Below are 15,297 nucleotides of genomic sequence, written 5' to 3'. Positions count from 1 at the left end.
GATGGTATGGCTGGCTGATTTTGATGAGAGTTTCCTGGTTTGCTGAGGGTGAATGGTTGGTTGAGTCTCTTTTCGTTGTCGAGCAGCCTTGTTATTCTCTAATTTTTTTTACTGTTGTGTGGTGCTATTTGTTGTTTAGCTGTTTTTGTTTAGTTGACTGTTGTGAGCGTTTTCTGTGTTGCTTTGCGGGGCAATTTTTTTGTCTGTAGCTCTCTCAGTTTTGTGTAGGTGGTTGTTTGGTGGCTGTTATTGTTCTGTCTTCTGGTCATTGTGGTTTTGTTTGGTGGTTTGCACTCTTTCCCCATTTAGGTTAGGGGATTTTTAATGAGGCTTTCCTCCAAAAGCCAAAGTGTACTTTTTTAATAGAATTGATTGCTGATAAAAAAAAAACCATAAAAGATACCAAACTAAAAATATACTATAGGTGATTTGGACAACATAGAATGTAGTTGCATGAAAATATGATTAATAATTATAACTTTTGTAATTATAAGTAATTATAAATCTCTATACGTTTTAGTTGAGAAATTACAATTGCACATAATTTAGCAGAACTTATTAATAATTAAAAATAAAAAAATCTTCAAAATTCATTATAATTAATTGTGTAGAATTACATAAATGAACAAGTTTAAATAATCATCATAATATTTAAATTATAACAATTTATAAGAATTTAAGAGTGTAATTACAATTATAAACAATTCAATAGATACCTAATTTCTTCTGATATAATTTATACGAATTTTATGGTAAATGAGCTTAATTTATGTCAGAAATGGGGGATGTGGAGCTTAATTGGGATTAGGACTAAATTTAATTTTAGTTTAGTTTTAGGGTCAAAATTGATATTAAAATAAATGATTTAAATTTATTATTTGAGTTATTAATTAAGTTTTAAGTAAAAGGATTTATTTTTAATTTTTTGGTTGAAATAGGTACAAAGGGCCTTTTATCTGTCCATTTTATTAATAATTAACAACTCTTTTGCTTCCTTGGGTGGGTTTTCAAGAAAGACTACGTCTTCTTGATACTTCCTAATCAGCTTGGAGATGAAATCTGTTACACGATTGGCCTCTCTAGGTTTGTGCTTCAACTCTATTTCTCAATTTTTCTTTAAGAGTTTTCCTATGTACTATAAAATGGTAAGCTTTTTGTGCTCAGGCGAATTATTTATTGATTTAAAATCACAAGTTGGATGATAAAAAATGGCCCAACATCCGAAGCCCAATGATGGCTAATGTCAAATATTTTATATGGATCCAAAAATAGTCAAATAGTCCAATAAATTATCAAACCCAAATAAATCCCAAAATCATACGAATTTAGTGTTGGAGTTCCCCCCCCCCTTTTTAAGCTTGCTATATTACATCATTTTTATTTTATTTTTATTCTCCAAAGAGTATAAAAAAGGAAAGCTTCTGAGAAATGCTAACGCTGTTTTAATGGGGATCTTGGATTCTCATAAATTTGATTTTTGAAAATAATTTGGGAATAAGTGATTTGCAAGAAACTTTAAATTATTAAAGAAAATAATTTAGAGATTAAATTTTTGGTAGTCTCGTCCCCAACTAGACAAGTGTGGATATTTTCATCACGTCGGTGACAAAAATAGCCATTCTAAGATTGTTTATTTTCATTTCTTAATCTTTTGGAAACCTAAATTGTAGAATAATTAGAGCCAAGAGGTACCATTCGGTTTCTTATATCATCAATAATTTTTTTGAATGGATAAAGTGATAAAGATTACAACTTATAAAATATCTCTGGCGGCTCCATTGACATCGAGCTGTAGGACACCATGGAGGAAGGACGGTGCAGGGCCGAGAAAAGAGCAATTAGTATCTTGACAAGAGAGAACTTGGCGAGACAATCAGTCGTTGAGTTGGCTTCGCGGTGGATGGGTTTGAAATCTACAAGCCATGCACGTTCTTGGAGTGAGGTGATAGCTCGGACTAGAGTAGAAGAGCTAGAGCGAGCGTTGGCAGAAGAGATCATGGAAAAGACATCGCTGTTATCGATCTGGCATTGAACTTTCTCGAACCCTTAGGACCATGCAAACTTAAAACCTTCAAAGAGGCCCCATAATTCTGCTTGGGTGACCGAAGCAACTCCGAGAGACTTTGAGTAGCCAATTAATCATTTCTAGTTTGATCGAAAATTAAACATACAATTTATATATATATATATATTTTATTAGATGTTATGGGTTAGAACAACTGCATTTGTAGGGTATATTACGTTATTAATTGTTAAGAAAAACTATTTTGTAATGGGTAAACTATTCATTTGGTATCTAAACTACCAGTTACCGTTTTAGTATCTAAATTTTCAAATTTTTTCAAAATCATACATAATGTTTAGTTTTTATTTCATTTTAGTATATATCTAGCCGTAAAAAGCATAACATGTTTAGTACCTAAACTATTAGTTTTGGTTCGTTTTAATACCCAAACTTTCAAAAAAAAAATTCAAAACTTAACGTTAACTTTTGAATATGGTACTAAAATGAAACATAAACTGAACTTTATGTATGATTTTGAAAAAATGAAAAGTTTAGATTTTAAAACGAATCAAAACTGATAATTTAAATGCTAAAATGCTTAATTTACCCTTTTGTAGTTACTCCATACTATTAAAAAAATGTTATTTAACAAACCCACCGGAAGAGTAAAAGTTAGCAGAAGCTACAAACGAAGGAAAGAAATTAAGAAAGTGGAAGTACAAAGTGAAAATACCTATGCTACTTGACTGATATCAACTTCTTTAGTTTATTCAAATCTCATCTCTTTAATGTGCATTATTAATTTTCTCTACAATAAAATTTGATAGGACTACTTTCAATTCTTTTTTTTAAAAGTAAATATAATAATAAATAATTTAACAAAATTACAGGACTCAACTGTAACTTTAAACTTTCATGATATTCATACTAAACCTCTCCAAGTTAAAAGGCAAATATTATCTAGGGTTGAACAAAATTTGACTCGATTTGAAAAATTATTTTTTTAATTTAAATTATTCAAATCAATTCAAATTATCGAATTAATTTTCTTATTTGAATCGAATTGAAATTTAAAAATTTTGAATAACACAAAAAGTCTAAATTTTTTTATTAAAAGAGAGAAAGGAAATATTGATAAAATTCAAAATGTCTACAAAAATGAGAATATTCTCATACTCGTGCAATTAAGCACCACAAAATATTTAATTAAGAGTCAGAGCCAACATTACTGTCAGTTTTTGTTCAAATACCAATCCCAACCTGCAGCCATGGAGATGAACCTCCATTCATATTCATGTCCTTTAATTCACTTAGTTTTGTTGACTTCACCTTACTGTCTGCTTCCTCATCCGCATTTTGCATGAAACTTTTACAATTCTCATTGTTGTTTTGATTTTCAGTCTGTTGCAGTTGGTGTTGATTATGTTCCTTTTCTTTGGAGTCATTGCCATCATGATGATCAGTTGCCGCAGGAAGATTGAGATCGATTGAGTGGCTCCGACTTGTAGATGAACTTTGGTCTTTGCTGATTCGGCTCCATTTGATCTTGGAACTGATGAATCTTAGCCAAAGAGGAAGTATGGGGTGCATTTGAAGTGATCCAATGGCACCTTTTATGCCCTCCCAATGCTTGTTCCAATAAGAAAATCCGGTGACAGATTGAACATTCATGTACTTTTGATTTATTTTTGGGTGTAGAGGCCAATGGAGTAGTATCATCCATAAGGTCAAGTCGAGCTGCGAAACATCCCTTAACCTTCTTGTGACTAGATCTGTGTCCGCCCAGTGCCTGATGAGAATGAAACACTTTCTTGCATGCTGTGCACTCAAAGAGCCCTTTCTCCACGCCTTTGGACTTGTCGTCCACGGGCATCCTACGTGCAATAGGAGCAAAGAAACTTATTGTACTTCTTCTTTCCTCTTCTTTGCTGGCCGAAGCACAAGACTCCTCAGACTGCTTTTCCAAAGGATCAGCGGTTGCATTAGATAACATCATTAGGCAATTTTCAAGATGTTCCTCTTCGCTTGATGGGAAAATGGAGTTGAAATCAACCACGTTTGCTCTAAATGATATTGTCCTTTTCGACCAACCAAACCCCTCCTTGTCTCGCCGTCAAATCCCGGGGAGGAAACCAGTGATTCAGCGTCATCGGTGCTGCATTTACCATGCTCAATAAAAGATTTCCTAGTCAGGAACTCCTTCCCACAATTCTCACAAACCTTGCAGATCTTTAAACGATTAAGGTTGGTTCGAAGTGCGTACATGGGCTTGTTATTGCTCGGTGACACATTCCTTACTCCTAGCTTATATTCCCAATCACTAGCAGGATAATCATCGTCAAGGTGGCCACTTTCATCATCCATTCCATGAGCCCTCATATGGCCACCAAGAGCTATCCCACACCCAAATCCTTTGTTGCAAATTTTACACAAGTGCTTAAGCTTGATCGTTGATCCACGCCAAATGCCATATACAATGAATATGGGAAATAGAATAAAGTAAAAGCAGAATGGCTGTGTGCTTTGTATTTCCTTTCGACTGTGAGAAGTAAATGTATTATAGAGATACAAAGAGTGGGGTTAAGAGAAAGTGCTTCTACCTGCCATATACCTACCGATTCATATCACTTCAATTTCAAGCCAAGCAAAACTACACCATGCATGCTCCCTCTTCTCCCTCGCTCGTTCAATTATGCTTTCTCCACATCTTTGAAGCTTCTCACGGTTTTTTTTTTAAATTACGTACCACACGGCTTAGCTATAAGAAAATTAGTAGCACATGTTAAATTTCGAATCAATTTATTAAAATAAGTTTAGAGTTTATTATTATGTTATCGAGAATATGATGGTTGACATGCCATGACATCAAGTGTGTGGATAAAGCTTCAACGTATGCTATCTTGATCCTATGTTGTAGGTTACCATAATATTGTTTTTGGGGTTATGAAGCCTAATGTAATCTTGATTTCTTTTTGGCAAGTGTTCCCCAACCTGGTTTATTCAGAAACTGAATTAAAGATCTCATATCGAATCATTGAGACTTGAGATATTAAAAACGAAGGTCCAAATGCGAATCATGACATCAAAGGGGCTCGAATTATAATTTACCATCTTTTAGGAACTTAATTGTAAATATTAAAAATTTTGAGGACCACTTAAGATATTTATTTTCATTGACAATATCTATTTTTAAATATATATTACTTAAAAATGTAGACTAATACGACAATAAGAGATTTATTTTGGGAACTACGACATGATGAGTTCCCTGAAAAATATATTTTTATAGATCCAGGTATGTAGACCCCATGGAGTCCAACATTTTGATATATTTCATGGAACTCGTCATTCCCGCGTGGCGAGTTTAGTTAATGTAACACCCTAGACCAGTACGACACACACTCGACCAATTAGGGTGCTATACGGAACCATCAGAGTGGTTGACCAACTTTTTCTCTCTCACTCTCTTATACTTTAGAATGACTATTTTAAAACTATTTTCATAAGAAAACATCCATAAAAATATAAATAAACTTTACATTGGGGAGCTCCCAAAATAAATATTTACATTTAAAAAATAATACATACCAACTTTACTGAGTCCACGACTCAACTGGATAACAATGTTTACAAATATACATGCCCTTTAATAACACCGAGTCATACTCTGATCTGCTTTGTTCTGGACCTCGTTCAATCTACTTCTCCTTAAATGCTACACTTAATCTGCATAAGGAAACAAATTCCAAATGTTGAGCTAACTAGCTTAGTGCCACACTAACAACTAAATCATACTAACAATTCATCAAGGAAATACATCAAGCTATCTCATCTTAAACCTTAGTGAGTATCCTCGTGATACTCATCCTCTACTCTAGGGTAGACATGATAGGGAAGCGGTGGCGGGTTAATGAACGTTGCTCTTGTTAAAGAATCAAACCTAGAAAGCTATAGACTCGATTAAGAACAAAGGGGATGAATAGGGGAAGGTGATGGCAGTAACTAGGATTCTTTAGGGTTTCTTCAAGGCAATAAGATTAGAACAAAATAAACAAAAGATAAAGAAATTGAAAATAAAATAAGATAAGATAATAAACAAATAAAAAGATCTCCCTTATGAAGGTGGACGGTAAAGATGATTGATGGTGCAGATGGATTTGTGGAAAAATAGATAGATAAGTGTCCTATCGAACCATCCTAGTCGCAATGAAAAGGCAAACTCGATAAATGGATCTAACCAACCCTCCTAGTCGTGATGAAAAGGCAAATTAGAGTGTGAAGATTAATCTCCCTCACAAGAACTTGAAAGAACTCCAGGAGAAGAAGCTTCAAAGGCACAAGGCAATCAGCACTTGCAAAAACGAACTCTCGTTGTATTATTAATCAAAGAAATCTGATTTACAAAGTTCAATGAAGCCTCCTTTATATAGGGGCTGAATCCTAAAGGTTCTAAATAACTAGAGAATAAAATAATAATAAACTAAACATGTTTTAACTCTAATTCCTAATAAAATAATAACTAAAATATTGTTTTAACCCAACCTTAATTCCTAATAAAATAATAAATCTGATCCTAAAAGATAATTGATCATCCTATATTAAATTATATTACAAATAATCAATATAAATATAATCGCAGTTCAAGCATTCATCCGTAAGGGTCTAATAGCAGCATATTTTTAACAACATTTTGAAGGGGATCCAGTTGTTATCCGGTCAACATGTATTCTGGAGATACAACCGTCTATCTCTTATCTTTCCAACGGTTCTTGAATCGCATCAATCTGATATCGGGAACTCAAGAAATGGCCATTTTACTGAAGGCGGTGCATGTAGAAAATCCTATACGGGATTAATACGTTATTTTGTAAATATTACGAATTTTCAATATTTATAATGATTATTTGTAATATAATTTAATATAGGATGATCAATTATCTTTTAAGATCAGATTTATTATTTTATTAGGAATTAAGGTTGGGTTAAAACAATATTTTAGTTATTATTTTATTAGGAATTAGAGTTAAAACATGTTTAGTTTATTATTATTTTATTCTCTAGTTATTTAGAACCTTTAGGATTCAGCCCCTATATAAAGGAGGCTTCATTGAACTTTGTAAATCAGATTTCTTTGATTAATAATATAACGAGATTTTGTTTTTGCAAGTGCTGATTGCCTTGTGCTTTCGAAGCTTCTTCTCCTGGAGTTCTTTCAAGTTATTGTGAGGGAGATTAATCTTCACACTCCAATTTGCCTTTTCATCGTGACTAGGAGGGTTGGTTAGAGCCATTTATCGAGTTTGCCTTTTCATTGTGACTAGGAGGGTTCGATAGGACACTTATCCATCTAATTTTCCATAAATCCATCTGCACCATCAATCATATTTACCGTCCACCTTCGTAAGGGAGATCTTTTGATTTCTTTATTATCTTATCTTATCTTATTTATTTTCAATTTCTTTATCTTTTGTTTATTTTGTTATAATCTTATTGCCTTGAAGAAACCCTAAAGAATCCTAGTTACTGTCGTCACCTTTCCCTATTCATCCCCTTTGTTCTTAATCGAGTCTAGAGCTTTTTAGGTTTGATTCTTCATCAAGAGCAACGTTCATTAACCCGCCACCGCTTCCCTGTCAATTGATATCAGATTTGGGCCGATTCTTGGAAAGAAGCAAGCAATCTTGCTTGTTCTTGCACACAAAATCGTCAAGGTACCCCAACGGAGCTAGTCCAGAGAATATTCATCGTTTCAGGTTCTTTTTATTTAATTTTAATTTAGATTCAAATCCTTCTTGTTAGTTTGCTATTTTTTTCAGAAAAAAAAGGCAAAAAAAAAATCCAAAGTTTCAAAAAAATTACAAAAAAAGGTATTTAGAGCTTATTTTCTCCAGATATAATATCATAATATAAATATCCAGTCCGAAATTCACCCAAATCAGAGTTCATTAGAGCCTTTAAATACATTCTTCAAGTTTCATCGGCAGATTCGGTCTAGGATCTTGTCGAATTTCTTGAAAATTCTACAGGAGAAATTTTGTGGTGAAAATTTCCATATTTAAACTTCATATATTGAAGATCATTTACACAAAAAAGCAGAATATTTGGAGATCAAGAACACCTTCGAACAAAGCGATCAAGAAAAACAGATTGTTTGAGGACTCACCGTTCAACAGAGTCTACTGGATACTACTGAAGCTATTTCGTTTTGAAATTTTACAGGTGGTTTCTTAAAGCATTAAAAGACATTCAAGAATTTTCCCAAAAGTTTTGGACACCGGTAACCCCCTCAAAAATGTTTCTCAAGTTGATCCAGCGTTTTCCAGGTTTCTGGGTTGGTTCTTTTTTTTTCTGACTCTTAGTTCTTTAAGTTCTTTTGTTTTTTCTTTTTATTGTTCTTGTGCAATATCTAACACATTATCTTTCTTGTGTTAGTAGGACTAAAGAGTTTGCATACTTCTTCCTTCTTTGCATTCTCGTTCTCTTGGAGTTTAACCCTTGTTTGGCCTCTTAGAACTTTTAAGTTTTTTCTTATTGCCTTTGCTAGTAATCAAACTCTGATACGAACTGTGGAAGACTACTTGGTAAAGTTAGTTTTAAAGAGTACAAGATCAGCTTACTTGCCTCTCATTGTGTTACTTTCTTGGAGTGACTGGTGAGGTTTCTTGCTTTGTTGAATTTACTTCCTTTTATTTTTATTTTACTTTAAAATCTTCTTTTCAGTGTTATAATTGCAGGATGGGTGACAATAACAATGAGACACTTACGGCTATCTTAGCCACACTTGAACGACTACACCGACTTCGACAAGGTATAATTTTAGTTGAAGATTACTACAAGGAGATGCAGTCCTTACTCAATAGGGCTAACATAACTGAAGAAGAAGAGGACACCATGTCAAGATTCGTTGTCGGCTTAAACCCAAACATCACTGATCTTCTTGATCTCCATGGGTATGAAAACCTTGAAGATACACTAAAGAAAGCAATGACAATCGAAGCACAACTTCAAAAAAGATTCCGATTCAGAGAACAATACCAAGGTACTTCATTATCTCACCAAGGTAATCCTTCAATTCCTTCCACGTCTTCTACTACATCTTTTCAAAAAAAGTCTAGAGATGACAAACCCGACAAGGAGAAACAATGACCAATAAAAAATGACACACTTCCAGCCTCTAAAGACGATACCCGAGTAAGAGACATCAAGTTTTTTAAATGCTTAGGAAGAGGCCATATTAGCCGCAATTGCCCAAACACGAGGACCCTAACCATACTAGGTGATGGATCTTACAATTCTTACTCCGATGACGACATCCCTGACATTCCAACACATGCTGAAGCTAAAGAAGATAGTGATGACTATGGAAGTGATGAGTACAATGGCACAATCTTGGTGATTCGCCATACCTTAAACATCCAAGCATCCGACGAATATGACATACAACATTCCAACATCTTCCACACACGCTGCCTAATCAAGGAACAACCATTCTCCATCATCATTGACAATGGTAGTTATGTCAACGTCATTAGCTCCAACATTGTTGAATCACTCAAACTTCCTTGCCAATGACATCCGAAACCTTATTGCTTACAATGGCTTAATGAGAGTGCCGAGATGAAGGTGGTTAAACAATGTCTCGTTAATAACAAGATGGGAAAGTATTGTGATGACGTATGGTGTGATGTAATTCCGATGTAAGCATCCCACATCCTCCTAGGACGTCCTTGGCAATACGACAACGACGTCACATATTATGGCCGGAAGAACACTTACACAATTCCAATAAAAGGTAAACCGTTCTGACTTAACCCTCTACCCTCCAAAGAGATTCTCATAGATCAACAATGAATTCTCAAGGAGACAGGGAACTTAAAACAAAAGGCAAAAGAGGTCACAATCGATAAAAGCCAAACAAATGACCCACGGGTGGTGAGTGACCCTCGATGTGAAAATAAAAGAGTGTCTCAAAACATTTATGCGAGTGCAAAAGACTTGAGAGAGACCCTTTTTCAAAATAGGCCGTGCATTCTAGTTCGTTTCAAGGACTCCATTTTATCAACTATTACTAACATCACAGATTTGCCTAGTGTATTTTCTTGTCTATTGTAGGAATTTCAAGATGTCTTAAGCAACCCACCGGATGGTTTACCACCTACAAGAGGAATCGAACATCAAATCGACTTCATCCCTGGATCAACCATACCAAACCGCCCCGCTTACCGGTGCAATCCTGAGGAAACGAAGGAATTGGAACGACAAATAGATTCATTGTTACAAAAAGGACACAGTCGTGAGAGTCTTAGTCCTTGTGCGGTTCCCGTCATCCTAGTTCCAAAGAAAGATGTCACATTCCGAATGTGTGTAGATTGCCGACCTATCAATCGAATAACAATCAAGTATAGGCATCTTATTCCACGCCTAGATGATATGTTGGATGAACTACATGGTGCAAGTATCTTCACCAAAATTGACTTGAAGAGTGGTTACCATCAAATTCGAATGAAAGAAGGTGACAAATGGAAAACAACATTCAAGATAAAGTTTAGCTTGTATGAATGGCTTGTTATGCCCTTTGGACTCACAAACGCTCCAAGAACCTTCATGAGATTAATGAATCACGTTCTTAAGGAGTTTATAGGTAAATTTGTTGTTGTTTACTTTGATGACATTCTTATATACTCATCTTCTCTTGATTCTCATGTTATTCACGTTCGAATGGTTCTCGAAGTTCTTCGACGAGAACATTTATATACTAACATGGATAAGTGTGTGTTTTGCAGTGATAAGCTTATGTTTTTAGGCTTTATAGTTAGTGTACATGGTATCCATGTAGATAAAGAGAAGGTCAAGGCAATTCAAGAATGGCCCACGCCTACTTCCATCACTGAGGTAAGATCTTTTCATGGTTTGGCAAGTTTCTACCGTCGCTTTGTCAAAGATTTCTCAACCATGCTGCACCATTAACCGAGATCATCAAAATGTCAGTTGAATTCAAATGGGGACCACTACAATAAAAAGCTTTTGAACTTCTTAAAGATAAGTTATGTTTTGCCCCTATTCTTCGTCTTCCCAATTTTTCTAACACCTTTAGGCTAGAATGTGATGCTTCAGGCATAGGCATTGGTGCCGTCCTCATGCAAGAAAGATAACCTATCGCTTACTTTAGTGAAAAGTTAAAAGGTGCACAATTGAACTACTCTACCTACGACAAGGAACTTCTTGCACTTGTCCGAGCACTCAAAGTGTGGCAACACTATCTTCTCCCTAACGAGTTTGTTATTCACACAGACCATGAATCACTCAAATGGTTAAATGGACAAGGTAAGTTAAACAAAAGACATGCTCGATGGGTTGAGTTCATTGAATCTTTTCCTTACATCATCAAATACAAACAAGGGAAAGATAACATCGTAGCTGATGCATTATCTCGATGATACACACTTATCACTCAAATGCAACTGGATCCCCAGAATACATGTTGACCGGATAACAACTGGATCCCGTTCAAAATATTATTGAAAATCTGCTACTATTAGACCCTTACGGATGAATGCTTGAACTGCGATTTGAAGCTTGTCTTTAAGAAGTTTGGTCCGATCTCGTGTGATAGGGCCAAGTGGTATAGTAAAATTCATCATCCTTAGCTTTAGGGTGTGTGGTGAATGTATCAAGACATCATGGTGCGGCTGAGGGATCTTTGCATCTCTGAGCTCACATACCTCTCTAGTCTACTAAGGATTGTTGACAGGAATCTCTGCATCGGTCAACCCCCTCGACTAACCCACCCATCACGGGTGTCAGAACTCGTGCCCTAGATAGTCAGTTTAAAGTGCCTTGCGCACTACCTAAGGATATCCGGACTGCATATATATACTTTCAACAACTCTAGCTTTTCTAAAAGTACTAGGGTGTCCTAGTTGTTTCTCGAGTATTCAATAAAGGCTATCTTATTTCATCCTATTTTATCCCGTTTCTACGTTTAATTAATTATTATTACTATTCTCACTTGTAATCTTATTTGAGAGAAAAAAATATAAGCTTTGGAAACCTCATCCGCCTTTATCATTTCTCTCGATTTAATGCCCAAAACTCAACCTTTGTATCAATACTAACCTTTGTATCAATACTAACCCTAGAGTACCAATACCAAAATGACATTCTGAAATCTCGGTCTCGATACTAAGCCCCTTGGTCTTGATACCAAACCCTCAGTATTGATACTCCTTTAAGGGGTATCAACACTGCTCCTCAAAAACTCCTGATTTTATGTTCTTCTTAAGAACAATATCGATACTTTTTCGTGCAGTATTGATACCAACACTCAATTATGCCTTATTTAGGCATGAAATCACCCTTTAAACTCTCAAAGTTTACTACCTTGAGGTTTCCCAATAATTATTAAGTTTTATGTGAGTATTAAGGATCATAAATAAGGCTTTAAAACATCTTATAACTCTAAAACAAGCATATTTCTGTAGAAATCTACTCAATATGCTTAGTCTCATCTCATAAGCTCTCTTGCATCTCAAATGACCCACTAAAGGTATAAAGGAGTTGTGAGTGTGTTACTTGGCTTCTTTGGCTGCTAAATCTTCTTTCGAATTAGTTTGGATTCATTTTTTCTTTACCTCTAGCTTTAAAACTTTCTCACACCGCTTTGACTAAACATAAGTAAAACTAGAAATTACTAACTTGTTTAGAGCTTGGAAATAGAATTAAAAACACTATAACAACCTAATTTTACTACTAACTTGAATAATTTAATTCCTTTAACTTCCATAAAAACACATTTTTGGAAACCTTAACCAAAACTTAAGATTAAGAGCTCAAATTGAAGCTTGAGGGATGAAGATTAAGGTTCTTACCTTGGTTTCTTCAATCTAGGCTTGGAAATCTTAAAACTTCCACCTTTTCTTACTCTTAGGAGAAAAGGAAGAGAGGAAAGAAAGATATTTGGGAGGCTTTGGTTTTACATGAAAAACTCTAAGTTTTAAGGGTAAACTACACTTTAGGTCCCTCACCTTAATACCTCAACTTTAAACCACCACTTAGCTTAATATTTGGGCATACCTCAAGCCTAATACTCTTAAAAACCAATCTAAACTGGCTTGAGAGATCTAATGGGCTAGATTTATGGGTTTCAGGTTGACCCAAACTACTGATCTAGAAATTATGGTATTACAACTCTCCCCTCCTAATAGGAAATTTCGTCCTCGAAATTTCAACAAGGCATCTTCTACTAATCTCACCATCAGAGTATATAATTCTAAGGACTGAACAATATGTCAACTATGATGGTTATGGAATGAAAAATAGGGTAATATGATGGTCATGGAATGAAAAATAGGGTAAGGTTACCTTAGATAATATCAACTGCATCGTCCTCCTCTTGAGCTCTGATCACAAACTGACGGCCCTTACCTGACCAAAAGAACTCCCTCATCTCTGAAATCTTTCACCCCTCTGAACTGTCAGATTTGACTACTGAGTTGATGCTGGAGTTACACTAAACTTTTGGGAAATCTCAGAGAAAATGATTTAGGGATCCACAACGCTAACAACCCATGGTCTAAAATCTGTAGAATCCTAAATGGCTCTTGTCATAGGTAGAATATTCAGGCTGAAACCGTTCCCTCACAGAACCTCTAGAACTCGCTAAGAAAGCTGTGGCTAACAATCTCCCATGTTGATCAAGTTTACCTCATTCTATGTTGGTAATATGCTTCGACCTACTAGATTGGTTTGGTGGAGCCCTCTAAAACCCTTGAGTCTCATGAGAGTCTCTCACCTTTTCGATGGTTGGACTGGTTATGCTACATCCGTCACTTCTCTACTCTGACCAGAGGTGGCACCTTCTTTTGATGTTTTTCTTCCCACAACTCTATCTACCTTCTTTGCATGACGAACTAGGTCGGTAAAAATGCGTGGGGGATTATCGACTAAGTGTGTCAGAATATCCACACAGAGACCTTCTCTAAACTTTATGTAGTGATGATATTTTGATGAAACCAACTCTAGGGCATATCTACTCAGTCAGAGGAACTCTACCTCATACTCAAAGACTGATCTATCCCCACTGATTTAACCGAGAAAACTGATCTCTCATCGTGTCCATGTAGACCTCTCTGACATACTTTTGGCGGAACTCCTCTAAGAATCAGGCTATATCGACATCTCCACCGTCTCCCACCAGTCTATCGGGTCATCTTTTAGCAGATAGATGACCCACTCTAACATTCACTAAGGGGTGAGATGCAGCTGAAAAAGAATCCTAAGAATTTACTCTTAACCAATGGTTGGCTACTAATTGATTATAATCTTTTAACCCAAAAAACTCTGTGGTTCCGTACCTCTATAGCCTCTCTATTGGGGGTTCTTGTGGTACTACGGATGGAGGAACTGGTTGGACTGGCTGAATAGGTGGGGTAGCGGCATTCTGGGATGTGCTCTGGCTACACGCTCTTAGGTGTTGCTCAAATTTCTAAAGAACGCGACCTCATCAACTTCTGTGTGTCCAGGCTCTCCATGCTCGGAGTCTGGGACAAACTCATCTCTGGAATTACTGGCTAAAATATCTATACTCTTGTCTCTACCCTCTCTACTACGACTTGGGCTTCTATCCATCTCTAAAATATGAGATTAAAAGGAAAATGAGGAATTACTACTACTATTATATATACAAGACTACGCCATAAATCTTTAGGGCATTGATAACTCCGTAAAAGGTCACATTTTGGGACATTTTCACTTAAGTTATTGAGTGTCTAATAGCTCATTTAGGACCATGTAGATGTATTTAGAAGCATTTAGTTGCTTGTGGTGGAATTCTATTTTCCGTGGCATTTTATTTTTTAAAGCGGTGCTACATTATGGGAAATGTGCTTGTCTGATGATGTGAAGGAATTGAAAGCAAGGGAAAAGAGGAAAGGAAATGCCGTGACATAAAAAGATTGCTGAGAAAAATGCAATTGCCAAGTTCGACTGGCATTTCCAAAGTGCTTTAACTGTGATAAGATATTTTTTGAAGCCAGCTGTCTCCGACGTCCCGAGAGCTCTGCCCGAGAAATCCAGCTCAAAGATCCGCCTGGAGGGATCGGTGCTATAACCGCTGGTTCTGTTGATGACGCTGCCTACCCCTATAGATCCTGTATGTCCTTGGGCGCCTGCAACGAGATTATGCCTGTCATTCAGCCAGCTACCCAGGCTGTTTCATAGCATGTTCTTCCCGACTCCCAAGTAACTTAACCATGGTTTTGGGGTTTCCTAGGAAAGTCAACACCAAGTCCTAG

The 15,297-nt window shown here is 35.9% G+C and overlaps 1 pseudogene; it reads right to left on the bottom strand.

Annotated features, from left to right (window-relative positions):
- Nucleotides 1-1,746: 1,746 nt before the first annotated feature.
- Nucleotides 1,747-14,632, bottom strand: LOC120175976 (annotated as a pseudogene).
- Between the last annotated feature and the right edge of the window lie 665 nt (nt 14,633-15,297).

This window comes from Hibiscus syriacus, unplaced genomic scaffold, assembly GCF_006381635.1.
Source record: "Hibiscus syriacus cultivar Baekdansim isolate YM2019G1 unplaced genomic scaffold, ASM638163v2 tig00112221_pilon, whole genome shotgun sequence".
In the NCBI taxonomy this organism is placed as follows: Eukaryota; Viridiplantae; Streptophyta; class Magnoliopsida; order Malvales; family Malvaceae; genus Hibiscus; species Hibiscus syriacus.
The sequence above is the reverse complement of the archived record's forward strand: the minus strand, read 5'-3'. Positions and strand labels throughout refer to the sequence as shown.